The sequence below is a fragment of the Lycorma delicatula genome, chromosome 1 (assembly GCF_047948215.1).
Source record: "Lycorma delicatula isolate Av1 chromosome 1, ASM4794821v1, whole genome shotgun sequence".
NCBI classification, from domain to species: domain Eukaryota; kingdom Metazoa; phylum Arthropoda; class Insecta; order Hemiptera; family Fulgoridae; genus Lycorma; species Lycorma delicatula.
This window is the reverse complement of record NC_134455.1, coordinates 222,817,625-222,844,816: the sequence shown is the minus strand read 5'-3', so window position 1 is coordinate 222,844,816 and position 27,192 is coordinate 222,817,625. Positions and strand designations below refer to the sequence as shown.

The 27,192-nt window shown below is 28.6% G+C and overlaps 1 protein-coding gene across 2 annotated transcripts in view; it reads right to left on the bottom strand.

Annotated features, from left to right (window-relative positions):
- Positions 1–164: 164 nt before the first annotated feature.
- The window catches only part of Iru (E3 ubiquitin-protein ligase Iruka), a 113,339-nt gene continuing 86,311 nt past the window's right edge, over positions 165–27,192 (bottom strand). Inside the window, exons 9-10 of one of the 2 annotated variants that reach the window (XR_012757402.1) lie at positions 22,064–22,127; positions 165–21,141 (exon numbers count right to left, since the gene is read on the bottom strand). The gene's annotated coding sequence lies outside the window, so the exon portion shown is untranslated. The remainder of the gene's footprint in view (positions 21,142–22,063; positions 22,128–27,192) is intronic. The other variant, XM_075373263.1, reaches the window with a different exon arrangement.

Sequence of the window (27,192 nt, the reverse complement as noted above, 5' to 3'; positions counted from 1 at the left end):
AGGCCAAAGAAATCTAAAATTTAAGAAATAAACAAGATATATATAACTTAGAAAGACTGAATTTAGGTGCCAGTAAATTTTCAATACATGAAATCTTTAATGGTTCTGTTTTATTTTTGTTTTTTTTTTTCACTTCATTAAAAGAATAACATCAAGACAAAATATGTTATAAAAAATCAAAGACAAAAACAAACTTTATTTCTTTGTTATAGTATATCATAAAGTTATAAAACCCTTAAATATAGGTGAAGAAATAAATCAAACTTTATACAGTAAAAATAGGAAGGAAATGGAAGCAAACAAGCTAAATAAATATACAATCTCATGATAACTAATTATAATGAAATAAAAACAAGGTATCAATAACAAGAACTTAAAAAATTACTCAAATTACATATTATGTAATAAATAAAAAAGGGAAAGAAATAAGAAATAATTACTATGATTAATTAATGGTGAGTAAAATTTATTATTAAGCTTGCTTCATTAATTAAAATCTCTATACAAAGAATAAATCAGATATATTTTTAATAATGCATATCTGTTGTAAAATGAACAAAATGTTAAATAATTTTTTTAATATTTTTAATAACTATAGAAACACCAAATTAATCATAATAATTAGCACTTACTGGATATTTTAACCTCAAATACTTAACTTTTAATATAAATTACGTAAATTATTTACTATACATATAATTACAATATCCCAATCGACAAATGTGTTCATAAATATATACATATACGTGTATATATAATTTGCAAATTAAACCCCCCCAAAAAATATATAAATAGAAATAGTAATCATTTTATTTGAATTTGCTGTGGTTTCATCTTTAATTAATGTTGAAAGAAAAAATTCAGTGACATTCAGTGTACAAAGACAAATTTACAATTATATTAACAGTGAAAAGTTGCTAATTTAAACAAAGTTGAAATTTCAGTTAACAAGAAACAATGTATACGTACTTAGTTGTGTAATTATATAAAATATTACCAAACTCAACTTTTTTGTTAAAATTTTGCAAGTAAATCCACTAACTGAATTATAATTATTTATTTTAAGAAATCTTTTAATTATCAGTTTTGGCTTTTTATCAATTAGCTTTACATAAGATAGAAAACAAAAAAATCGCTATACAATAACTTACATTCAAATTAAATATAAATCTCATATTCTTTAAAATGCAATTAAAACAATATGATTGGGCTAGAGAAAGTTTTTCAATACCAAAATAACAAAGCTGGTTTATTAACATGAAAATAATTAAATATAATAAATCATTCTTTTTCCTAGCAATATTACTTCAAGACTGTTAGTAATTAATGCATTTGCAATAAGCAGCACTCAATTTTTATTTAATTTAAAAACAACCATTCTATGTAGCATTAAATTTAATTTCTTTACAATATGAATTAAAAATATAAAATTACTTTAATATAATCAATATTATTACAGACTGAAATTTCTTTAATGATTTTAACACGTTTGATTAAAATTTTATGTTTCAATTTTGTTAATTAAAATTTCAATGGGTTTCTAATTAGCATGGTTTTCATTCAATCTATAAATAAATAAGTTGTGTACAAGTATTTACACACAAAACCTATAGTAAAAGAAAGTGGGTTGAAGATTCATTTAATTACATTAAGCAATAACAAGATAATAAATTAATTAAGACATTACTGAGAAGATCCACTTATACTTTTTTCATAACAATATAATTTACATTTCTAAACATAAATTAAATTTCACCAGTTTTAATTCATAGTTTCGAACACGTAAAATGGAAAAAAACTGCTACTATGGCAAAATTATTTGTCATTTTATTAAATATACTTTAAATTATTACGTTAACTCTTAAAAATAATGTACGAGTATGAAAAAAGTTATATGGCTATAGTCATGTTTCTTTTGTTGTTTGAGGACATTGTCCTCATATTCATTCTTTACTGTTGCCTCACTGTATTCATTAGTCAATTGTTTATACAATTCTTTATTCATTAGTCATACCATTGTTTACACAAAAATCTTCTCTACATAAAGGACTAATACTTAACTCCAAATGATCTAACAATTATTTAATACAGTGAATTTAAAAAAAAAAATCTTAGTTTTAATCATACATAACACTGCCCAACGATGAAAATATTTTAGGCTCAAAAATAGCTTATTCTTACATTCTCCATCTGCTGAATTAAAAAATAACCAACTAACTCTTGCTTTGGATATACAATGACATGCCATTTTTTTTACCCGATCTACATTTTTAGTTTGGGGGTAATTTTGTTTTTGGAGTTGTCATACCTGTAAAATGATAAAACAACATTCTCCAGCTGTTTTTAGGTTATAAAAATTATTACTGTTACTGTGAGTTTCATATTGTTTGTTCTGTAATTAGTGCAGAATTTCTGGTTAAGTGCTTTTGAAGTGAAAAATTTGTGACATTAAACACAAAAATGTGTAAATTCATTGAATAATTTTTGTTACATTTGTGGGGAAATAACATTTTCATCACAGAAACAAAATCTGACACCTCTTGTGAAGACTGCCTATCAGTGTTATTTTGGTATGAAGGTAGGGCACCAGGATAAGTCATGAGCTCCACATATAAGTTGCAACCCTTCTTCAGTTATATTATGAGAATGGCTGAAAATAAAAAATGATCTATGGGTTTTGCTGTGCCTATGATTTGCCAGGAGCCTACAAACCATACAGATAACTGCTACTTCTGCTTGACTCCCACCTCTAAAGGCAGGATTGTCAATGAAGAAAATAAGAACAGTTCAATACCCTAATCTTTCATCTGCTATTTGACCTATTCCACAATCACATAATTTACCAGTTCCTACTCCACCCCAAAAGATTGAAAGTAGAAAATGAAGACAATCTGGAAGAAGAACCCATCAAGTCTTCCACATCCCATGACTGATTTTGATGAAAAAGATGATAAACTGCACAGACCGAGTCAAGCGGAATTGGAGTGTTCTCAATCGAGACCTTGATTTGAAACGAGAAGGCAAAACTTCTAGGGTCAAGACTACAATGGAATCTTCTACAATGTGATGTCAGGGTCTCACAGTAGAAAAATACAGACATCATCATAGGGATCTGCTTTCTTTTTTTGAGAAGAAAAACAATCTTGTTTGCAGTGACGTTAATGGCTTGATAAAATGTTTGAACTTGAATCATGATCCAACTGATTGGAGGCTATTCATAAACTCCTCTAAGCTTAGTTTGAAAGCTGTATTACTTCACAATGGCAACCATCTTCCTTTTATTCCTGTTGGTCATCCAGTTTCACATAAAGGAGACTTATGTGAACACAGCAATGATCCTAGACTCAATCAAATATGCTGAACACAAGAGGGAAATCTGTGGCAATCAGTCATCGCTGTACTCTTTGGAATGCAGCTAGGGTACTCTAAATATTGCTGCTTTTTATATAAGTGGGACAGTAGGGATAGGAAATCACATTATATTCAAGCAGAGTGGCCTGCAAAAAATCTTAACTCTAGTGAGAAAAATGTTGTTTCTGAGCCTGTCAAGGATCGAAAAGGTGTTCTTCTTCCATCCCTTCATATGAAGCTGGGTTTGATAAAAAGTTTTGTCAAAAGTATGAACTGAGAAGGACAGGCCTTCAAGTACTTAAAAGACAAATTTCCTACATTAAGTGATGCAAAAGTTAAGGAGTGTTTTTGTTGGGCCACAAATTGGGCAACTTGTACAGGATCCTGCATTTAAACGACTTTTGGAGGGGAAAGAAAAGAAAGCTTGAGAAGCCTTAAAGGAAGTCATTCATGGATTTTTAGGCAACAAAAGATTTTCTGCAGAAGTACTGCAAAAATACAACTCAGATGCAACAAGTCCCTTAAAATTCATTTTCTCCACTCACATCTGGACTTTTTCCCCTCCTACTTGTGAAGTTATCAGCGATGAACATGGAGAAAGATTCCATCAGGATATTTCTGTAATGAAACAAAGATATCAGGGCCATTGGAATAAAGCAATGCTTGCAGATTACTGCTGGTCTGTGTGTAGAGATGCACCAGAACTCACTTTCAAGAGGAATGCCAAAAGACAACGATCTCATGAAGCCACCACATGATTCTCTTTAGACCCAACCAACTGCCAGGTATACTTCTATCAATTAAGAACTCTTAGAATGTAACTTCATTAAAAAATTTCAAATGGACTTTCTATGTTGTTGAAATATATATTTTAAATCTATAGTTTTCTCTTAATCAATTAAAATAAAATATTTTCATCTACTTTATATAACAGAAACTAGAGATAATAAAAATTTTATTTTGTCATATCTGTTTTTCTCAACCCAAAATTAGTAAGATTTGACTCGTGAAGTGAAGAAAACATTAAAAAAAATGTTTGATGGGCAGTGTAATCAGACAATCCATACTAACCTAATAATTAATAATGTTATCACTGGGTTAATCACCATTCATTAAAGTGTTTATAAATTTATCAAAATTGTATACCTTAAAACCTCTAGGTATAAATCATAGAAAAAACCATCTTTAAAAAACTGTATAAGGAATTTCATAATAATTAAAAAAATTTAAATCTAAAAAACAAAATACTTCAGTTATACTAATGTTTCTGAACAGTATATCCTCCTTAAATGACAAAAATATAAACTTACCTGAGAGAGCTGTTCTAAGATGGCATTGTTTATTTACCTTCTACAATTTTTTTTTAAAATGAGACCCACATTAAAAAACAAGGCATACAGCTTTGTAAACTGATGACAGTATATTGGATGGCAACTGGGAAAAAATACACCCAATAAAACAGCAAGGTATCATCATCTTTACAATCATAAATTCAGTGGACCTGTGGTTACTGCCAAAACCACATATAACCTATTCAAATAAAAAATTTTGTAAAAAAGAAAGAATAGTAATCAAAATTACAATCAGGCTGAATTTTTCTAATATAAAAAATAAACCAACACCACAGGTGTTACAACAAAAACACAAGTATGAATATTTAAAACTTAAAAAAACAAGCAAGATAAGACTGAAGTGAACATTAGAGGAATGTTTAAGCTTCCCTTTAATTTATTCTAAAATGAGGGACTAAGTTCTTTAATACATCTTCTGCAATGAAACATACAAGTTAACATTACGCACAGTACTCTTTATCCATAGTGGTTCCTCATTCACTACTTAAATATTCACTATATCATTCTCTAGCTTGCTAGAAATGCTTTGTAATTTAAATGAGAAAAATTATAAAGAGAAGTGACTGTACACTTGTGTCATCTTTTTATGGCACTGTAGAATTACTAAATAAAGTTAAACAAGAGCTTTCTCCAATGCAAGAAATCAAATTTGGAAGCAAACAACTTAGATGTTTAAACAAACTGTGGAAAAACTGATCAGAATTTCTAGTACATTAATGTCTGTTGTAACAGGCCTGGGTAACTGGGATCTAAAATAGTGTTGATTAAAAATGCGCTGTTATATGTACATAATGTAAAATGTTTACTAGCCAATTGAGATTACAACTTATATTACGCCTTGTTAAGGCATGCAGAAAGGCTGCACTTTCAGTTCAGCTCAACAAAAAACAATCACACAGCACTGTTTCTTAAAAATATATAGATAACAATCTTTTAATTCTCTCAAAAGATAAACTAAAAAATACTTACAAAAAAAATTATAGTTTTTTTTTATTAGTGTCTTAAGTTATCTATAAAATACTTCAATGTTTTTGAGAAAATTATTTTAATAATAATATAAACTTGAATACTTTTCAGAACAAGATTACATTTAAAAAATAACTTTTCTTTTTCCTGTTTTAGCCTCCGGAACCACTGCAAGGTATTACTTCAGAAGATCATTGTATGAATGTAAATATATATATATATAATAAAAAGTTAACATTCAGTGAATAATAATAATAATAATAGGGCATTAAATTATGCTATCAATAAGTTTTTATGAACTAATTTATAAATAAATACAATAGAAATAATAGGTTCTTCTTCACAGGCTTATATTAAGCGCAATTTTCAAAGGTGAATAAAAGAAATTAGAACATACAGAATCTAGTATTGCTGAACCTTATTCATTATTCATAAAACTTGAAGTATCCGAAAACATTAAATTAAAAAACAACCATGAATAATTAAGTCACACAAACATAGTATAATTGTAGTCAGGGGCTTATTAAGAATGATTAAAAAAAATTAATAAAGAAGATATTCAGTGAAATATAAATTTAAAAAAATGAGTGAGAATAGATAATCAGTGAAATATGAAATTTATATTCTGCAGCTCCAAGAATGGATACAGAAAATGTAGAAATTTTAAGTATATAATTCTACATATACAGACATCAATTTATCTTCCATAATATATGCATAATTAAATCTGAAAAACAGTACTTTGATTAATTAATATCAAAATGCAATTATAGAATATAAAGTTAATAAAAAGTAGTGAAACATGAACTTTTTTATTACTGCATGTTTCCCTTATTTCATACAGGAGAATTGAAGCAGTTATTTTGCGGCCAGTTGATACAACCGACTACAAAATGCTAACAGAACAGAGTTCAATCATCATGACTAACTCTGATGACTCTTTAACTCTGTTTGTGGGGGCTTTCCCCCACAAACTTATTAATCATACCTAATGTTGATCATATGGGGACTGGTGCATTAATATGGCTAAGGCTGCTGGCATACTTTGGCAAGTTTGTATGACTATTACAGCATAAAAAAAAATCCACAATAGCAAATTATTTAAGTATTTGGCTAACAATGATAATTGTTTTAATGGTGATTATATATTCTTAATACAGATGCAGTAGAACAGTACTTTGTTGTTGTATTTAGGTGTTTGAATACATCAATTTTTTTTTAAGTGGGATTAGTTGCCTCAAATTCTTAATCAAAATAGAAATCTTAATAGCAAATTCTCATTTGCCTAGTAATTGATACAAAACTGCTAAGCTCTTTTTATTTGTAACTGCTTTACTAACCAATGAAATAATTATAATAAAATAAAGTAGACAAGGAAACTTATTACAAATAAAATTAAAATTTTACCAAATTAAAAAAAATACTAAATTTATTAATCTTACTTACATTATTAATCTAATCTAGTTAATTAAGGTGTCACTTATATTTTGTTTTTATAAATATTATATTTTAACCAATAGTTGACATTTAATACTGTTTTAGCTTTTTTCCTATTATTTTGCAATGGATAACAAAATTTTTTTATTTTTTTTAAAATTCACCATCTGATATCTTTCACCAAAATTACATAATACATTTTCATGATCAATATATAAACCATTAAAACGCATCCTAGCGCACCAGAATAGTTAATAAGTTAATATTTACTAAATAATTATTTACTTTAATAATTTAGTATTTTATTATATTTATTCAGTATTATATATATTTTTTTTAAGTGCTTTCATCAACAGAAACAAATTTACCAATGCATATAATCAATCATTCAATTCATTACAGAATAAAAAGGCATTTACTTTGAATTGTAATTTCTATTGTTATTAATAAAACTGTTTACATAATAAATAAATCATGCAATACATTGCCGAAAAAATTGCTTATTTTAACAAAGCACAATAACTACAATATATAAAATTTTATAAATCAATATGCATAAAAGGTAAAATTTACTTTAAATATACTATTTAAACACATAAACATCACGTACACATTATTCTCAAGTAGTGAAATTTGGTTGTAAATCTAAAAATAAAATTATTTTTCCTTTTTTTGCTTTACCAAAGAAAAGGCACAGCTCAGTATGTAGGCATACCATATGTTGGCCTCTGGCCATCTCTCTTCTTAATATAGTGAGTACCAATGACCAAATAACAGTTAAATTCTGAAATGAACATAATTTGTTAGAGTTCTTTTCATTAGTCAAGGTAATTTTTTTTAATTAATGTTCACACTGACTGAAGATTGTGAGAAAAAATTACCCAAACTTTATTATTGTCAGTTATAAAGACTATTATATAGAAAAAATATCAAATGCAACACCAAAAATGAGCCTAGTAATGAAGAACGAAAGTAAACAAAGTGAAAACAATACTATTTCTATTCATATACACCAGTAAACAGTTTTTTTTTATTAATAAATAAAAAGTAATTAATCAATAATGCAATAACACAAATCATGTCATCAGTTTTAATTGTTAACATAAAATAATATAAAAAGAACTAAAAGATAGGTGAAATTGAGGAGCTAGAAAAGAGAGGAAAATATTAAGAAAAATATTAGGGGGAATTAAAATTCAAAAGAATAGATAAGGATTAGAAAAAATGAAAAGCTTTAGAAATTTAATGGCAGACAGTCAGATGTTATACAAAAAAAGTTTTAACATGTTAATGCCCATGCCTGATTTTGCGATACACTCTATATTGCTAACTTTTTCCAGCATTGTTTTGGTGTGAGTTTGTTTTACATGAGTTTGTAATTGTTAAGATGATTTATAAAAAAAATCAAAAATAAGGGTGGGAGTAATTTTGGACCGATCAGCTGACAAAAATATTTTTCAACAATATTTGCGTTGTAAAATTTCCTGCCGACTCAATCGGATCAACATTTATACTTCATTGTTTCACCAGTTTCTCCCTCCACCTTTACTTCCCCTCTCCTATGTTTTGCATGCACTGTTTGTGTAATGCAGTCAATATTGCAACTGTTCTCCACCACAGCTATTGCCAAGCAGTCTGTACAGTGGCCAATGTTATACTCAGTCACACCATCACTATTCTGTTTCTAATTTTCCTTACTGAGTTTTGTGTTTCTTTAACAATGAGTGATGACAATCTAGATGACAGTGAAATACAAAAGTTTTTAAAATTACTTAAGTCTAGAAAACCTGACCTATGGAATGTGGAGGGCGAGTGATGATGATTGGGGCAATAACACCGACAGCAATACCAACGATACTGATTTTGCTCCTAGTGATGAATCAATGTCAGCCAATGATGACGACGTTATGTTTGCTGATAATATGGAGGTGAATGAAGACATGTATGAAATTATGAATGCAAGTAAGAATGCTGTGACTGAAAATAAAAATGCGAATGAAGATTTGAATTACAGTGTGCATATGGATGATGTAGAAAATAATGATGTACATATTAATTTTTGTGGAAGATACAAGAAGCTAAATAAATCTGAGAAGGCAAGATTGAAAATGATGAGGATGAAAATTGACAAATTTTTAAGGGCAATCAAAAGAATATTGCTTTTAATGGTTAATTCATCATTTAATTTTAATTTGCCAAGAGGAGCAAAACCACCATTTGGTTAAGATTTTACCACATATTTCCCATCTCAACCAATGTTTTAAAACGAAGAAAACTCCTGGTGAGGATCTGGTTGTAGATAAGAGCATGATTCCCTTCAGAGGTCGTCTAATCTTCAAGCAATACCCCCCACAGAAAACCCATAAGTATGGTATAAAGATCTTCAAGATCTGTGACACCACAGATTATAATTTGAAAGTAAAAATGTACATGAGAAAGGGAACAGGCACTGGTGAAGGTTGGACGTTAGCGATGTCAGTTGTAATGGATCTAATGGCTGATGACTATTTAGATATGGCCCATGTTTTGTATATTGACAATTTTTACAAATCTTTATATCTAGCTAACATGCTTTTGGCCCGAAATAGCAATCTTGTTGATACAGTAACTAGCAACTGTGCATGGCTACCCCAATAATAAGTTTTCCTCCAGGTCAGTCCATAAAGCTGACCTGGAGAAAGCTGTCCATAAAGCTGGTTAAGAGAAATTAACTATTTGGAAAACCCTAATGGGGTAGTGTACACAAAGTGGATCAATAAGAGAGAAGTAAAACTCATGTCTACTAAACATCCTGTAGATTTTGTGAACACTGGGAAAAAAAAAACAAGAAAGTGTGATCCTATACTAAAAATCATTAGGAGTGAATGAGTATAACAAAGCCAAACTGGGAATAGATTTACCTGACCAAATGTCCTCCTACAGAACTGCAGTCAGGAAATCAATGCACTGGTACCACAAGGCAGCTGAGGAACTGCTCCTTGGAACAACAGTAGTGAATGCTTGGCTGGCATATAAGAAAGCTGAAGGCAGATGAAAGCATGTTTATTCTATTACCACAGTCAGGGAAAAAATAGTGTATTTATCCCTGGCCTTGCAAGAAGTTGTGGATCCTGTACAAGAAACTGGTCACCACTATCTTGCTGAATCAGCAAACTTCGTTGGTGAAGGAAAAAATAACAACCCAAGGAAGAACTGCAAAGTTTGTTACCAAATCACAAGATTTTTCTTTGTGTCATTACCTTTCATTTGATATATTTTAATCTTTGAAGTTAATTAATAAGTAGTTCTTTGAATGCACAGTTGTATTATTATTTCTCAAAACATTAGAAACAATTTTTTTATATAAAAAATGCAATTGTTTACTTAAAAAATTTTGTAATTATTTATATTTTTGTTACATGGTATGCCATGAAACAAAACATAACTAATTAATTAATAAATATAATAATTTCATAAATGCTTTTGTTATACTCCTAGTATAAGTTCTGTGCTATATACAATATTAAAACAAAACAATAAATCAGCAAAATATTTGTGCCAACCTGACCGGACCGGCTAAACTTGGCTTCTTGGAATGTGTTTTTTGCCTATGTGCAACTGTCACAATAACTTTATACTACATTCTCTGTTTAGTCAGAAATCTCATTTGACAAAGTAGTTAATTTGTTTGCTGGAACAGTTCTGCAGCAGGAAGCACCTAGCAGCAAAAGAGTGAAGCATTACAAATGACGTACTGACAGTCTGGTTGTTTCGGTGGCAAGTTTCATCCAACCTAGATATGCTGATCCAATCAGGTCATAATGGCAGTTAACATGTTAAAGTATATGAGAGAACTAAACATCACAGAATAGATAAACATAAATAGAAATTAATTTAGAAATACTATTGTAGAAAACAAGGGTTTCCAGAAAAAACTGTAAAAGAAATATGACTGCAGATTGAGTGAAGAGAGAAAACATGGAGAAAGAATAAAGAGATATTGGGAAGAAAGGAAGTAAAAAGAAAAAAATGATTAAGATATTTATTGTGGTCCTAAGGTGGCCAATTCAAGAAGAAGAAAGAAAGAAAGAAAAAGAACATAAAATGGCAGCCTCTGTTACAGTTGCAATTAGACAATTTGTAAAAACCAGTGTTGTGAATAAACTTTTAAGAAATGCGATTACTACAAAAATTCTGTATCACCATTACTTACTTTGGATCTTATCCATTATTTCTCAAATTTTATTTTTTTTATTTTAGTTTTTTTTAAGATTATTTTTTTTTTAAATTAGCAATTCAAATGTTATGATTATTCTTACACTGTATCCTAAACTGTGAAGTATATAATGCAATTAAAATGTTTAAAAACTAAACAAAAATAGTCATCTTTAAAATTACAGCATTTTTTTAAAAATAAGTCTGCAAATTACATAATAACCCCAGTTGCTCCGTAAGCACACTTCATATGTTATGAAAATTCTTTATTCATTTAAAAAATACATAGACTTCATCTCAGCAATAAAAATTCTACAATAGATTCTTAGCTTTAATTACAATAAAACACTACTGATTAAGGTGCAATGCTATCTGCAGATTAACAGTAAACATTCTAATTTTTCTAACATCCAATAAAATGGATTATGTAGATGGCTTAGCAAGGCTATGATAGAATTAATTAAATATAAAATAGATGTGGGTTAAAATATAATAAAACAATGAGTGTCTATAATTAGGAGGAAAAAACATCTTATAAGATAACATATAACATTGATTATTTTTACATCAACAGCATATAATACGTTTTGAGATAATTATTGTAAACTGGCAAATAACAATGAAGAGCTGAAAGAGAGGGAATAATATCTAAGGGGTGGTTTGTCTACTGAATAGTATCAATATAAAAAAATTATATTTATCATATTAAACTTTACTGATTTTGTGCAGCTGCTATCAGTTTTAATTGCAAGGTATTGTCTTTGATAAATCTTAGTAATAATAATATTAACATATGATTATATTTTACGACCATAATACGTTATGATCACCTCTGGGGTCAGTCACTCATGTAAATTTTACAAATAGTTCAAAATTACAAATTTTAAAATTCTCAAACAACTCAGTATTAAATTATTTTTTCAAATAATTAAGAAAATATATCACTATTACGTTAGAACATAAAATCACTCATCTGGCTCAGCTACTTGCATAGACCCAGTAGTTTGAACTGTATTGCCTCATTGTAGATCTATTTAATTTGAACATGTCATTGTTGTTTTCAATTTTAAATACAAAAGTATAATTCCTAACAGTTTTGATCCAGTGCTTGATTTTGACCAACTGATACATCACTAACTCTTAAGTGTATACATTGTGGCAAGATTAAAAAAATTTTATTATAAATTTTTCAGATAGTAATTGGAGTAAATATAATCATAACTATGTTACTGATAATGAATTTAAAACTGTTTCTACTGTTTGGAGGGCTGTTGACTATGTGTTTCCCACCCTGATTTCAAATCTTACCACAGAGCTAAAGGAAGATAAGAAAAAGATAAATCAATTCAAAGCTAAAAATTACAATGCTGTTTTCTTTTAGGCAATAACAGAAAATTTACTCTGAAACAGAAAAAAATTAATATCCACTAAAAAACCATTACAACTGATGAGAAAAGGAGACTGAATAGTAAATTTAACAGTAAATCCAATAACACATGTAAAACTACAAATGAAATTCTCCACAGTTAAAAAGAAGTTGCTCCACTTTTCAAAACACTATCCCAGTCTTTTAAAATTTTGTTTTTACAGATAATTACTATTGTTTTTACTATACAAAATATTGTATAGTGTCAAAAGATACATTGTATGAATTCTACATTATATTTCCCCCCAAGTAATAAAACCTAGTCTTCCAGAGCAATTTTAATTATGAAATTATGATTTTAATCTTAATTATGATTTTAAAAAATGTAATCATTAAATTAATTCATAAATTTTGTTAAAATATATAAGAATTGAAATTTTTTTGGTTTATCTAATTTCATAATACAGCAGGTGGTTTCAATAACTATAGAGCCATTGTAAATAGTTAACAGGATTCACCAAGGAGTTTCTTGATGCAACTGAAATTTTTTGAACCATTGTTTACAAAAAAAAAAATTTTTTATGGAAATTGATGAAAAATTTATCTCATTAAACAAACTGAATCTTTATAATAAAAACGCCTATGCAACTATACTTATAATGTCCATTCTCCCCAAGATAATTTTAGAAAGGTAAACAACTTGTCTCAAAGCTTCAAGTTGTTTTTAGTTGAATAGATGTGTCTGAAAACAACCATTTTATGAGAGATTTAGTTTGCAAAGATGGTAAAGCATTAGATTAGTTTGACACATCTTTGTTAGATAGTTTATAAAATAAACAGTGATGTTCACATTAATTGGAACACAATGGCAATATTTTTATATTTTATTTTAAAAAGATGGTGATACAGCAGCTTTTCTTACCAGATGTTTTTGTTATATGTATCTATAAGACTTAGTGCATATGTGAGTTTAGTGTTCTGTATACGGTTTGCTGTGTTTTGTCAAGCACGTCTTAGCACAGTACAAGTTTTTTAAGCTTTGTTATTCATTTGCCGAACAAGATGGATGCAACACCTTGAAAACAGCAGAATTCTAAATTTATTTCAGCATACAAGCATGGCACAGATGATTATTACTAGAGAATGTAAGTACATCTGGCTATTGTAAGCAGAATTTTAAAGCAGTTCAAAATTACTGGTCCTTTTTCTCCCAAAACAGAAGAAAAACGTGGTTGTAAAAGGAAAACCACTTCTCAGACAGACCATTTACAGATTAGAAGAATCAAAATGAATCCTAGGTTATCTGCTGTAGATTTAAATAGAGAAATGAGAAAACATGTTGTGTTGATATCCACATGAGTATTGTTAAACAAAGACTAGGAAGTTGGTTGGAGCACACAAACAAATGAAAAGCAAACTGGTTACTGCAATAATGCAGAAACACTATAATAAAGAACAACAATAATAAAACGCAATAATAAAGAACTAACACCTATAGCATATGGAGTAGAACAATGGAAAAGAGTTCTCTTCTGATGAATCTCATTTTGAAGTCCAAGTACATAAAGTAAAGTTTGTATCTTAAAGTCCAAATGAGGTTACAATCATCTTACATCCTGCAAACACCAAAACATCCTTCAAAGAAAATGTTTTGGGGCTGCATGATCTTTTATAGAATAGAACTATTGGTTCCAGTAGAAGGAATAATGAACTCTGATAAATACATATTTTTACTCCAGAAAAGAGTAGTTCACTCTTATAAAAATGACAGGATTTTCCAGCAGTATCTTGCACCTTGTCATTCAGTTAAATGGCCTGGCAACTCACCCTTAAACCCGATCAAGAATTTGTAGTCAATTTGCAAGCAAAAGTTTACCAAATAAGACTGTAAAAAAAAGATTTCTGTGATTTCTTTAATAATCAAGATGTATAATCTCCTAATCATCAAAAACATATGAATAAAAAAAGCCAAATCAAATGGATCAATGCCTAAATGTTGTCAGTAGATAATAAAGAACAAGGGAGGCCAAATCAACTATTAAAATATTTATTGTTAGTAAATCAGGTATTAAGAGAAATCTGTTGTTTTTCATTGAATGTTCCAACTAATTTGAAGGACCTTTTTCTGTAAGCGAGTACACTTTTTCATTTTTTTTTCAAAATAGCAATAAAAACACGCATTTTTCCATTTACATAACAATAACCAAATAACATTTTTTTTAATAACTATTATATTTATTACTGAAAATAAAATTTTTATAATTTATTTATTACAAGAAATAAAAAAATATTTAAGACTAATCCAAGACCGATTGTTAATATGGAAAATTTTAGTTAATTTCATTAATTAACAACGCTGATACTAATAAAAAGGCTATTGAATTTTGGCAGAAAACGAAAATTATACAATCTGGATGCGAGTTTGTAAAAAAAACATCAAATGATATTAATTAAAAAAAGATGAAGTGGTTGAGAAAGGTGGTGTAATTAACGAACCTGCAGAGAAAAAGTTTCTATTATAAAAGATACGTGGTTGGAAAACAGTTAGTAGACATCATTAAAGATTGCATGATTGTAATATAACCAAACATAACCTACGCTCACTAATCTCATCTAATCTAAGATAAGGTTATTTGGGTTATTTTCATAAAAAGTATGTTTCGAAGGTTAATTTGATCATTAAAAAACAAAAAAATATAAAGTTATTTGGTTACTTTTTGAAGAAAAAAAAAGTGATACCCGTTTGCCAAAAAAGGACCAATGGTACTGTAGACTATACTAGATTTGAATACTAGATCATGGATACCGGTGTGTTCTTTGGTGGTTGGGTTTCAATTAACCACACATGGAATGGTCGAACTGAGAATGTACAAGACTACACTTCATTTACACTCATACATATCATCCTCTGAACTATTATCTAAACGGTAGTTACCGGAGGCTAAACAGAAAAAAAGAGAGAAAAAAGAGAGAGGGTACTGTAAGCTATGAAATTTTTCTTTTCCACAGATAGGCTTTCAAGGTCCACACAAATATCATTTCATGCAGTTTATTTTTCTTCCAGAGGTTTCATCAATCTTTCTTAGTTCTTCTTACTTCAGTCCATTCTTCTCTGTTGAGTTGTTTTTTTTTCACCTAAGGGACCTATAATTCAAAATTTTTCTTTCTGTATTCTTTTTGAGCTAGGCAATCTTTTTGAAATGTTACACTTTTCAAGATGTTTAACATAGCCACCTTGACCTTTGCAGTTCCAGGATTTATTTAAAATCTGTTTGTTTAGCCTTGATAAGTTCATTCAGACCATCTGTCCATAGAAGTTTTGTCATCGCTTTCTTATTGTTACTTCCAGGTTTTCAATATTATCATATTTATTTTATCTCAGGCTGTGTGGTCTTCTTGTACCATAAATCCTTCAAATTCTTCTTTCTACCTTAGTTGATTTTCTATTTCAGTTATATTTGTAGTTTCCATGTCTTACAAGATGACTGGTCTGACAACTGTACTGTAATGCCTTAATTTTGCGTTCAAAGAAAGGTTCCTTTTATTGTAAATATTTTTTTGTATTAAAAGTTTAGTTGTTCAAATTTGTGCTTTTTGGTTTCCATCACTATTTTATCTATTCATAATTTTAATAATTATTTCTCCTATTTAAAATGGCCTGTGATATTAATTTTGCGATACTTTATTTTTACTGGTACTTATTTCTGAGTTTGAAAAGGAAATCTGCAGGCCTGTTTTTTCAATTACTTCTTTCAATTCGTTTATTTGGTTTACTTTTTGTTCAGATTCTGCAGTGTGCTAAGTCATCAGCAAAAGCACGATATTTAATCTTGAAGTTCTGGTTCTTTGTTCCTACTTATTAAGAATGGTTTGCCTACTTCACCTAGACACTTGGCATTAGATTCACTGTTGTTAAGGTGATTTAGTTACATTTATAGTTTTTTGGTCAACTTTGTATACTTTTAATGTGTCAAACATGGTTACTCTATCTACTGAATCATAAGCTTTTTGAAAATCAGTGAATGAAATGAAGATGTCTTCTGGCTTTATGTTGTAATACTTTAATATCATTTTTTGGCTGGGGATTTGTTCTGCACAGGATCTATTTCTTCTGAATCCACCTTGATATTTGTCAAGCTTTGAACTGATCTGTAGTTCAAGTCTATTAAGAAATAGTTTGGTAAATATTTAATAAGCAACAGGTTAGTGAGATTCCTGTATAGTTATTGACATCAGTTTTTGAGGCTTTTTTTATGCAATGGATGAATTAACACAAGTCAATCATCTGAAATTTTATCTTCTGTCAAAATTTTCTGGAAGAGTTTAGTTTCTATTTTTCTCATTTGCACACCCTTAATTCTGCTATTACACTATCCTCACCTTTGTTGTTTTTGTGTGAACTGATCACATTTTTAATTTCTTCCTTGTCTGGTGGATTAGAGTCAGGATTCTGTGATGTGAAGCTTAAGTTCAGTTTTTCTTTGAATTTTTCACAGTTCTCTTCCATTCTCATTATTGTTCTTTCATGAGTTTTTCCTAATTTTCCTTGGTATTTGATATGCTATTTTTCCTAATTTTTTAACTTTTTCTGAAATTTCTTGAGTTTTGGTTTTGTTCCATTTTTTTCACAGCTAGAAGCCTTTTTTAATTATACTTTCACATTCTTTATTTTATAAAATTATATAGTTTTATACAAAATGGCAATGCCACCCAAACAACTTTGGTATTAGATAAGGACAATTAGTAAAATTTTCAATTTTTACTACTTGTTCATGACTACATTACATGACATATACATTAATGAGTCACAGTAAAATAAAGTCCTATACATCTAGATTAAGTAAGTACACTAGATTAATGTATCACTAGCATGTTATCTTGAATTCTTAACATCAAATAAAATATGATAAATTGTGTTATAATTTTATCCCTTATAAAAAAAAAGTAGAAAATAGTGTATAATGCTATTGTTCAATAGGTATTACTTTATAGTATAACTGCATAGGGATATAGAAGTAATTCCTCATGGTGTATAATGTACTGACATAAAAGATCAGACTAATTTGGATGATTAGACAACACCATCCTTTTCTTTACACTATATAATAATTTTGGTACAAATGTTTTTCATAAAAGATGCAGTTAATGAACTCAATTACAACTATAGAATTCTCATTTGTCTCCCACTACTTTAGTATATTACTAGATAACAGACTACAAGTAATGGTGGGTATAGAAATATTTTATAGTTGTGGTAGGTTCACTACTTTCTTTTACCTTTGGCACTTATTATTATTGTTTTTCCTCTAACAAAAACAAAAAAATTCTGGTTCTTAGAAACATCAGTATATAACCACATTCCACTTATTGGCTTTGGTTTGAAATAGGCCAGAACATTGTAAAAGTATTCTTGCAATCAGTTACATTCACTGCTATTTTATAATGAAAAATATAACCATGACAGTAATGTCCTACACTGGCAGTTTTAAGAGGTAAATAGAAAAATATTGTTAAGCTGTCCAATGATGACCAATGAATAAGGCAGAAAAACCCCAATCTCATCACAATCTGCAAGGCCTCTCCAAGAAGAAACACAGAAGCGAAATGTCCTTCTTAATCTAAGTTTTACTACAGTATTACACTGATCTGAATGAAGAAAATGTTACAGTAAGAAGAGATAAATCTTCCCCAGCCTTGTTGACACAATTTGACAACACAGAATTTTAAAATTAATTAAGCATAAATAGACTGTTTAAAAGTTATTACTGAGGTAAGACTCCTTGAAGACACATGCACCCTGTAGTTGTTAAATAATGTTTATCTTGTATTAAGTTGCTAACTGTACATGCAGTTTAGTATTAAACAGTGCCATTGTTTTTTTATTTAATTTGAATGAAATTTTTCTTAACTGTATGTTCACGTAGGATTAGTATAAACATAAATTTCCAGTTTAACAGCTTATTTTAAAAAAACTGTGTAAATACATCTGATAATGACAAATTACTACTGTGCTGTTGCACAGCCTACTTCAAGCTCAAGCTCAAGCTCAAGCTAGGATTCAAGCTCAAGCTTTGCAAATTGTGAAAATGATGGGAAAAAATGAATTTAGAATATTAAAGGCTACGATGCTTATAAAAGATGACATAACACCCTATCAGATCCCAGTTAGTAGTGAGGTCAACAATAATGAAATGATGGCAGAATGCAAGAGCAAATTTTGTACTGGCCACAGACATGATACTGGAACATTTACAATAGTGATGTAACCATTATTTTTCTAATTACTGCCTTCAAAATCTTTGGCTGAACATGGTGGTTAATGCATTGGGTAAATTTTTAATAATCTATATACAATTCTCTTGAAAAATATTTTTTAATTTCATTAAAATTATCTTACTAATGTAATTTAACTTAGTGAAACCTATTAAACTGATTAAGCAATTTTTTTTTTTTTACAAGCCAATCTGCATTAAACAGTACCTCTTTAAAGTAAAAAATGACCAATACAGAAATTGTTTATAATAACCCAGTAGTTCTGCTTTATTATATGGATAATATATTTATATTTTTAATTTATAAATATAATATTATAAATTATATAATTTAATTATAATTAATATAATAAATATTATATTTTTTTAATTTATTTTTGTTTATTTAAATAATCCATCAAGGGATATTTGACCATAATATTGTATAATTAAAATAATGCTCACACATTTTACTAAGAATAAAGTAAATGTGCATTGTAAAACAACATAATAAGCTCAATTACCTTAAACATATCTCTAGTTTTTAAAACATACTGAAGCCAGTTTCCTTAACAAAATGTTAATATAAAAAAAAATCAGGTAATAGAATTAAACATTAAAATTTTTTTGAATTATATTTATAAACCATTTAAAATTCTGGATCCACCATTTAGAAAGTAACACACATATGGAAACCACAAATTACTGTAGATATCTGACCTCCATGTCTACCTCTAATAAAAATAAAATACATTAGTAAAAAATACGTCTTAAATTAGAACAAACTATTCATATGATAAATAATTACACCAGTAACTCCAGTGAAAATCACAAAAAATCAATGAAACATTTGTTGCCATTACAGAATGCATTTGACAATGTAAAATAATCAAAACTAAATGTAATAGTTGTGAAGCATCACAAGATGCCTCAATGCAATTTTTATTTATGACCCCATTTTATTACAAACAGTAATAGTCCCAAATTTTTTTAAGGTATCAACTCTGATAAATGCAACAGAAAATCATATTTATTTACAGCAGCAAGCAGATGTATGTAATTTGTACATCAAGGAAGTAAATGAACTTGATCACACATAAAATATGCGAAAACTAGAGAGTACAAACGGCTGTATGAAATTAGTTTTAAATATTTAGTGATAGACAAGGGTATAAATAGATATTCAATCTTTATGTGGTAAAGTTTGCTACATTTGAAGCAGACATTTCTGTTATAGAATAACCTAGGATAATGCCAAAGTTACCTGTGTTTGACAACTCAATGTTAAAAAATAAAATACTCAAACTACAGCCTGTGAAGCCCATAAATTCTTCTGTTTAAGTTTCTGATCCCTACTTTTAGTTTGCGTTAATAACACTAACAAAGAAGGTCTTATACAGTTCTCATACAGATATGTTATATAAATAAAATATAGTGCATGCATATTTACAGATGTGATTTCATAAATCCCTAAATCCCACTCTTATAATTGGGGCTACCCTTAATGAAGATCCATGCCATCACTGAAAATATGCAACAAAACATATACTTAAAACACAATAAAATATAAAATATCTTAAAACACAGTTTAAAAACAAGTTGTGTAAATTAAATTTAAATATAGATATATTACAAGCTTCTCTTTTTTTACTTTTAATTTACTTTATTAACTGGAATCAATGAAAGGTTCATAAATAATATAATTTATCAATGCTATTAAATTTTAAAAGTATTAAATTTAATTTATATATAGTTAGTGAAATTCCTGCTGTGATAAAGATGGCATAAATAAAATCATCCAAATCTATACTTTGGTGTTAGTAATAATAAAAGAAAAACCAATAACTCCCATTATAATGCAGAAGCATATTTTGCCTTTGTTTCACGGTAATATAACCCAGATTAGTTTTTATTTTTTTTTTTTACAAAAAATGCAACGGAAACTTAAACAAAGCTTTTTATAACTACTTCAACATATTTATATTTTACAATAAATAAAATAGAACATATGTGTTTATATCAGTATACGTCATCTGCTTGACAAGTTTATAAATAAATATTTTCATAATTTGTTTTATATATACTATAATGATATATAGTAGTATTCACTTTTAAGCACAACTCTATACAGTTTTTTTTTTATTTATATATATATTTATAGATCATATCCAATATTGATGGGACTGCTTTTGAATGAAGTCTTCTAAAAAGTAAAAAAAAAAAACTGAAACAAAAAAATATATAATTAAAGCATGTTAACAATAAAGTACATAATATAATAAAAATTTATAAACAAATAAATATATATATGTTGTATACAGGTGTATCAACACGTACTCCTGGGACTTGAAAACAATGGAAAAAGTTCATTTATGAAGCATCATAAAATGCTTCGTTTGCGAGTTACAGTTGGTGAAAAATTTTGCTACTTTAATAAAACAAAGAAAAATTCAAAATTTTATTTAGAAACAGTATATTACATTGCAATATTTGTCAGAAAAGTAATTAATGTAAACAAAAACTTCATTCATTATTTTTTGAAAAATTTATAAAAACAATTTACTGTTAAGAAATTTAAAATAAAAAAAACTGAAAATTGCACAATATTGTAAAATAAAAATTACTTAGATAAGTTTTTAGTAATGACAGAAATAATGTAAATTATTTGAAAAATTATTATTTCAAAGTTAACAATAAAATAACAACAGCTGATCAGCAATGTCCAACACTGTATTAATGTAAATCATTCTATAAGGTACTTAAAGTATATCAGTTGAACTGTGCTGTCGTTAGTGAAGGTTAAATTTTAGTTTTAACGTGATCAGCTTGCCACTGAAGTAATGTCGTTCTTATTTACAACAGATATGATATAATATAATACATTGATATGATATTTTGGGTATGTGTAATGGTAATGCTACAGCTGCTGCAGTAGAACATGAGATATGTTTTCTAAATCTCAGTTTTATCCTTGATCACAAACAGCCAGTTCAACATCTGCATCCAAGAAACAGTCCACTTCACTTGAGAGTTCAGCAATTGTTGGAATACAAATTGACAAGTCTACATCAGACATCTGACAAGATGCCATCAGTAATTTATGCAGTATATGATTCTATAGCCAAAAATAAGAAAAAGATACATACGTAAGAAAACAGTTCATTATCGCACTTCACCTCACGAAACATGTAGCCCTGCTTTCTCCTCCTCCTGTGAAATTAAACCTCATTAAAATTTTTAGGGGATAAATCAAGGGGGTAAATTCAGTGCTTCCTTATGGTTTTTGATCTAAGAAGTTGAATAAAACTATCTTATGTAGGTTTTTAAGAAAAAAAAAATACAAAAATATTTTGTTAAAAACCAGAGGGAGCAGAAAGAAAGCAGAACTAAACAATTTGTGAGTCAAACTCGCAAGTGAACCATTTTCTGACCTATGTTTATACCAACTTTTTTTCTAATTTTTGGCTAGAGAATCATTTCCAGAAGGATTGTTGTGCAATTTGGAATCACTCTGTATATTTATTTACTCTATGATTCAAACATGTACTTTATATTCGACATATACTAGGATAATACATATACTACATAATAAATATACTAGAATAAGAGTTACACACTACAGATGTAAAATTCTGAAATAAATTAAGAAAATCTAACACAATTTTTATGATGCACCAAGTTAATATTTCCAAAAACAAGCACATCATCAGAATGTGACCATTGCTACATCCAACTCCAGTCAGCCTACATCTGTTTTTCATGAACCAATACATAAAAATAATTGACAATTTTGTTATTAAATAAGAATTTTATTGCTGAACGTTTAAAAATGACCTAAAAAAAGATACATGTAAACAACATACAAATACTACCTTCTAATTGAAATGAATTATTCAGTTAATATCCACAAGCTTTGATGTCATACTTTATGTGGTAGAGTATAAGAGTTTTGAATTATTGTCAGCAAAATCCTTCAAGGAACCTAATGATAACAACAGGAGTCAAGCATATAAGTAGATGTTTTACCACTTTATTGTGAAAATAGCTTTTGGCTAAAAAAAAAAAATTACGCCCAAATATCTGAAAATGATAGATTTAACCAATTTTTATGAAATTTACAATTTCATTATCTATTTTATCACATTAAAATAATAATTTCTACTTATAATAATTTAAGGACAAGTGGTGGAATTTGAGAACTTATTGGAAACATTCCAGCAATCTAAGCAGGTAAAATTTCATTCAGACTCAACAAAATTTATGAAGTCTATAAAAACACAATAAATAGTAAATACAGCAATACATTTGCAAAACTAACTTGCACATGCATGAACATGAGACAGCTAAACAATAGTTAAAAAAGGATAGTTTCAAAAAAAGCAAAAAAAAATTTCTCTGACATTCTATCCAAGCCTAACCAGTGATAGATTGAAATTGTAATGACACTAAAATAAGACATTTTTACAAAGCAGTAACAACCCCCAAAATGACTGAAATAACATTACAAAGTCAAAGTGAAGTTAATTCTTTAAAATGTAAAGAACTGCCCAAAAACAATTCTATCTCAAGAAGCAAAACCATCAACACAGGGTTTTACAATAATATTCCAACACACCTGATGGAAGATTTGATATGGAAACAACCTGAGGTGTGGAAGAATAATGACTGGATGTTGAAAAATGACAATCCATTTACAAGACACAACTTAGTCATTGTGAGAGAGTTCCTAGTAACAAACAACATGACTACTATTATAGTATTCTTATATAAGATTAAGGATAGTATACTAATACTGTTTACAGTGTTAACCAGTTATAAAAATTTGGTAAATTATTTAAACTGAATGTAAAAATGTTATTTAAGATATTGTACATTCAAACTATAGTTTTTCGTTTTATATTAAGTGCATAAAGTCAGATTTAAAATTAATAAATGAGAATAAAATCTGGATGTGTATACTATGTCATGCTGTTGTTAAAAGTGAATGAGTTAAAATGTAGAATCTAAAGTGAAATAATTAGCATACTTTACAGTGACATTGAAAAACTACAACAGAAAAATTTGGGAAAAGACATAAATCTGAAAAAGAATAAGGACAGGTTTGCTAACAAGCATGTGAAACATAAAATTGCTCAGTTAATATTATCATTAATCAAATAATTCAAGTTATAAAAATGATACTAAAAATTGGACCTTAGTAACAAAAAAAAAGATAAAAAAGAAGCAACTGATTGTGATTTCTTAAAATGTACATACAGAAATTGATTGATTGATTGATCGACAATCTTTGACAACAAGAAACTTCCAAGCTGCTCAGAACTGAATATTGTGTACAAGATAATACTATGGTATGAGATAATTGAGGTAATTTTACTATTGCTTAAAAATAGAACAATACCTTAACATTTAATAACAATTTTAATACATATCAGTCTGTGTGGTTAGATCAAACCGTAGCAGGTAGCAAGTGGTTTTGGAAAATGAAGTAACATTTTATCTAGTAACCTAAATATAAATGATCCATATTGTGTCAATTTATAATACAACCAAGCAATAGTGCTTGATAGAATAAACATTTTCAAAAGCGTACAACAGCAGTTGTGCTATACATATGTAATAGTTACAAGTGAACAATTTAGCTGTGATTTTCCTAGTTAAACCTATACAATATTATCAAATGTTTAAAATTACCCTAATGACTTTTGTATAAGTATTGTAAAGACTAGACTGCATTTACAATTGATTATATTTTAATAAAAGTGATAAAAGAAAATTACATCTATTCCCAATCTAACCAACTACAAAAACCAGATTTATTACACAATAATATAAGATATTCAAAAGTAAGGTAAACTTAAACATCATTAAGTATTACTTAGATTTAAGTGATTCATAATGTTAATCTGAAATACCTGTATCAGTAATGATATGATTTTAAGTAAACCCTAGGTATTAAGTGAGTATGAATAGACAAGTTTTTTGATAAACCTAAGAGATAATTAAGAGAAACTGAAATAATGCAGGAAAAACTTCTGAATGCTGCTGGCGTGTTAACTACAACTCAGCAGTTAAAAAAATATGAAACTTTAATCTTTCATCAAAACATTCACAGAACTAGCAGCAATAAGCATGATGAAACTGATACAGCAACATTTGAATTAAAAACAGATGTCATATTAAATGAATACCAGAATTTATTTTAATCATTTATTATATTTTTACTATCTGTTGTACTAGTGGACTGAGGTCTGACAGCAGGACAATTAATACTATAGTTACAATTCCAAGAATTTACAAAATATTTATGAAAACTTTCAATTTTTAAAAGAAGAAAATACAATTAACTTAATCAACGGAATTTTCTTCTTACAAAAATATTAAGTTTACAAAAGAAAAATTAATAACTGAACTAAAGGTTAAAGAACAAAAACAAAGCAAAGTTGTGAAAATCAATTTGTAATTAATGAGATATCTGTCTTGGAATCACTTACTGCTTGACCAAGGACATAGCTAGAGTAAAATAAAACACTCCCACGTATATACAAGACACATGTACACCAAGCACTTAGGCTTTTTCCATGTTGTTGTTAAAAAATAAGAGCAAAAGAAACTGCTGAAAAGTCATAGCACAAATGTAAAATATTCGTTAGTGGTAAAAAGAAAGACAACTGTCCATTTCATTAAATAACTTCATAACCGATTTCCGTAATTGTCATTAGATTTATTCATGATGTTCATCTTTCTGCAAGTTGCACATGTAAGCAAAGTAGTTTTCATGTATTTTGGTTCATTAGAATATTTTAATAACAAAATATTATTAACAACTTTTAACCGGTAATAAGCTATTAGAATGGAACAAAACAATACCTCAATTTAAGGGGTTTTCAATTAATTTCCTTGGTACTAACAGTTTTACAATTTGCCTCTGTATTAATATATTCTATCTAAGTAACAATTAAGAGGCATGTCCCTATGTTTCAATACCATTATCTCAAGAGATTCAAAAAGAGAAAAATGCATAACACAATTACTATGGTGAGAAAAATGTTTGTTTAACCTACATAATTTGAAGTGTTGCACCAAGTTTTTTTTTTTGCTAAGGGTGTTAGTACTGTTAATCCTATCTGAAATGCTGATAGCAATAATAATGCCAATTATTTACAAGAGCTTACTTCAGTAATGAGATCGTAGGAATGAAATAAATCAGTAACTTCTCTCTCTTCCCTAAAATTAAACTTTAGCTGAGAAGGGACCTTGGGAAACTAAAGGGATAATTAATGGATTTTATCTCCATTAAAAAAATACAGGCAGAAACATACAAATATGAAGTATTTTAACAGATACTATATATAAGAATACCAGCTTAACATAAATCAGGGAGAAGTTGTTCTACAGAAACCCACGGAAAATTCTAGAAACAGAGAGTACAAATTAATAATTATTGCAACTATTTTTTCATATACAACTTCATCCAATTCCTGAGTAGCACACTTAATGAAACATTAATGACATCATTATCCAACTACAATGTAACTTATACCTTACTTCATCAAATTCACTCATCAATATGTCATTATAGGGTCTGTTCAAATAACTGAACATCTTTAATTATGCGCCAATGGAAATATTTAGTGACATGTGGTTGGCAGCATTGTGTTCTGAATAACCTCCTCTGTAACAATATGTTCTTGGATTGGCTGTTGATATCTTGTTTAGTTTTCGTGTTATTATAGCGCAGTGTTAATAGCGATTGAAAATGTGCGATTTTCGGAAATCACAATACAATGTAAAACTTTGTGTGAAACTGGGGAAAACTTTCACAGAAACATTTCAACTTTTGAAACAAGCTTTTAAAGATTATTCTCTGCTCTGGGTCATACAGAATGTTACAAATGATTTTCACAATTTAAAAGTAGCTGTCGATCAATTGAAGATGACCCTCAACCAGGAAAGCCTCTGACTTCAACTGGCGACAGCCACATTCAGTAAATCAACAATCTGATGTGGGCAAATCGCCGATTGATTGTAGGAGAACTTGCATAAGAAGTTAGCAACTCAACTGAAAAATTGAACATGCATAATAGAGTTGCAGCAAAGTTTGTTCCTCATTTTATGACCAATCAGTAGAAAGAACATTGAGTGGACATTTGTCATCAACTTTTAGAACAGGTTAATGACGATGAAACATTCATGTAAAGTATCAAAACAGGAGATGAAAGTTGGGTTTATGGCTACGACATTGAGACAAAAATTCAATCATCACAAGGGATAGCAA